We start from the raw sequence: 2,658 nt of genomic DNA on the forward strand, positions 1-2,658 counted from the left end.
GATTAGTGCTGAACTGTGCCTGTCATTATTACAAGAACTTGCTTCAACCAAACTATAAATTGCTACTGCTTCTAAAACAATATCACATATTAGCTTGCTACTGTAAACTCTCTAAAATATAATAATAGTAAAGATGTCAAGACTGGAAGAGTTGGAAATTTTTCTCTCATCTTCACATAAGGAGGATACCTATAATCTCCTTGATATAAAACATGACAAATTTAAAAGAAAAAGGCAACATTCATATCAGATCATGCAGCAGTATATCGACTACTTCAATTAGCAATAATCGCGCCTCGGATAAACCTCATTGGCTACGATACTGCCACTGCGCAAAGCTATCGACTACTTCAGATAATTAAATTTTTATATAATTTGAAACCTTGTTTTTCTAATCGTTCCTTCATTTGGCAGCTTTACATACAAAGACATACTCTAAATAAAGGTAGCGAAAGGAGAGGTCATAGGATAATTATTAACTATCGTTGTCTTCAGAAATCCCCATAAGTGTTACGACAGAAGTTCACATTTATTGTTTTAAAATAACTGAATAATTATATGTACATTTCACTGGTCTGTGTTAATATTTTTCTTATGATGCAAATATTTCAATGTTAAATTTATTTGTATAAATAAATCTAGACTCTGGGCTCCAGGACCACTGGGCCTTACCATCTTGAGTGAGGACCAAAGCAATGCAATACACAAAGGCTATGGTGTTAATACCAGAAATGCAATATTCATTATGAAGTTTAAAAGAAAATATCAAGCTCAAACCATTGGTGGTAAAATAAAATTATCCTAGACTTCCTATACTCCTTCTGCCATAATGGCTATAGTCTCCAAGGAGTGTTGCTGAAATCACACCTCAGAGAAACCCAAATTAAAATAACATTAAATATCTTCTAACTGTTAAAATGTAGAGTATTTTTAAATGTCACACATGCACTAATCCCACTACAAAATTGAGGTCTGGGCTTAATAATGTTGGATTATGTCTTTTTTTTTTTTACATTACCCAGGGAAGAGTTGAATTCTTTTTTTTTTTTAAGATTTTATTTATTTATTTGTTAGAAAGAGAGAGAGGGAGCGAGCATGAGCACAGGCACACAGAGTGGTAGGCAGAGGCAGAGGGAGAAGCAGGCTCCCCGCTGAGCAAGGAGCCCGATGTGGGACTCGATCCCAGGACGCTGGGATCATGACCTGAGCCGAAGGCAGCCGCTTAACCAACTGAGCCACCCAGGCATCCCAAGAGTTGAATTCTTAATCTTAATTTTCTTTCATGTAAAATACTGGATTATATCATTTTGGTCGTTAATAAATTCCTTTTATCCTAACAAACATTAAACCACTCTCCAATTTTCTCCAAAGCATGGTCATAATCAGGAGTATCTTCTCTGTATAAGATCATAATAGCATAATTGGAAAATATCAGAGTACATTCTTTTTAACAAATTACCTATATGACACTTAAAAATATGATGATGACTTATAAACTGTCCTATATGAGAAAGAAATGCATTCTTTTAGAAATAGTTATTAAATATCTACCTTGAGAATATCTGTTACTGAAATGGAGATTGAAATGATTGAGAGATGGGGGGGATCCAGTGTGCAAACACATGATTACATGGCAACAAAGACAGACTTAAGTGACTGAAGAGCTTGGAGGCAGGCAGGCAAGGCAGGAAGGGATAACTCTGCCTATACTTCCTTTTTAAAAAGTACTTAGACCTCATCTCCCCATGAAATAGCCACATAATGAATTGAAATTCAAATTACTTTCATGCATAAAAACTCTACTCCACTTAGGACAAGATGAAAATAATATACACGAGCTACAAGACCTGTTTATAAGTCTGGAGTCACTATACATGCTGAAATTGTTCACCTTTTAGAAGAATACACCTCCTAGAAGGAAGCATGAAAACTCTACTACTCCTGTTACTCTTAAAAATGTTCTATATGGGGGCGCCTGGGTGGCTCAGTGGGTTAAGCCGCTGCCTTCGGCTCAGGTCATGATCCCAGGTCCTGGGTTCGAGCCCCGCATCGGGCTTTCTGCTCAGCGGGGAGCCTGCTTCCTCCTCTCTCTCTCTGCCTGCCTCTCTGCCTACTTGTGATTTCTCTCTGTCAAATAAATAAATAAAATCTTTAAAAAAAAAAATGTTCTATATGTCAAGCATTTATTCCAGAGATATGAAAACTAACGCTCACACAAAATCCGTATACAAAATGTTCAAAGATGCCTTTTTCCTCATAGTCCAAAACTGGACACAGCACAGATGTCCTTCAACAAGCAAACAGTTAAACAAATTGTGGTTCTTCGGTGCCGTGGAATAAGACTGGCAATAGAGAGGAAGGAACTACGGATATAAACAATTTGGATGAATCTCGAGGGAATTACACTGAGTGGGAAAAAAAAAAGATGGTAGTTATAAAAGTTTACAGACTGTATGATGCCATGCATGTAACATTTTTGAAATGACAGAATTTTAAAAATGGAGAATAGATTAGCAGTTGCCAGGGGCTAGGGAATTGGGGCTAGAGGGTGGGTATAAAAGAGCAAGGTGAGGGATCCTGGTGGGGATGGAATTATCCAGGGTCTTGATTGTGGTGGTGGATATATGAGTGTACGTAAGTGATAAAACTATATGGAAC

General features: G+C 37.1%; 1 non-coding gene across 1 annotated transcript; it reads right to left on the minus strand.

Annotated features, from left to right (window-relative positions):
• Window positions 1-201: 201 nt before the first annotated feature.
• Window positions 202-340, minus strand: LOC125105715 (U4 spliceosomal RNA). Its single transcript, XR_007128998.1, has one exon. It is a non-coding gene; the product is annotated as a U4 spliceosomal RNA (small nuclear RNA).
• Window positions 341-2,658: the final 2,318 nt, after the last annotated feature.

The sequence above is a fragment of the Lutra lutra genome, chromosome 7 (genome assembly GCF_902655055.1).
Source record: "Lutra lutra chromosome 7, mLutLut1.2, whole genome shotgun sequence".
Classification (NCBI taxonomy): domain Eukaryota; kingdom Metazoa; phylum Chordata; class Mammalia; order Carnivora; family Mustelidae; genus Lutra; species Lutra lutra.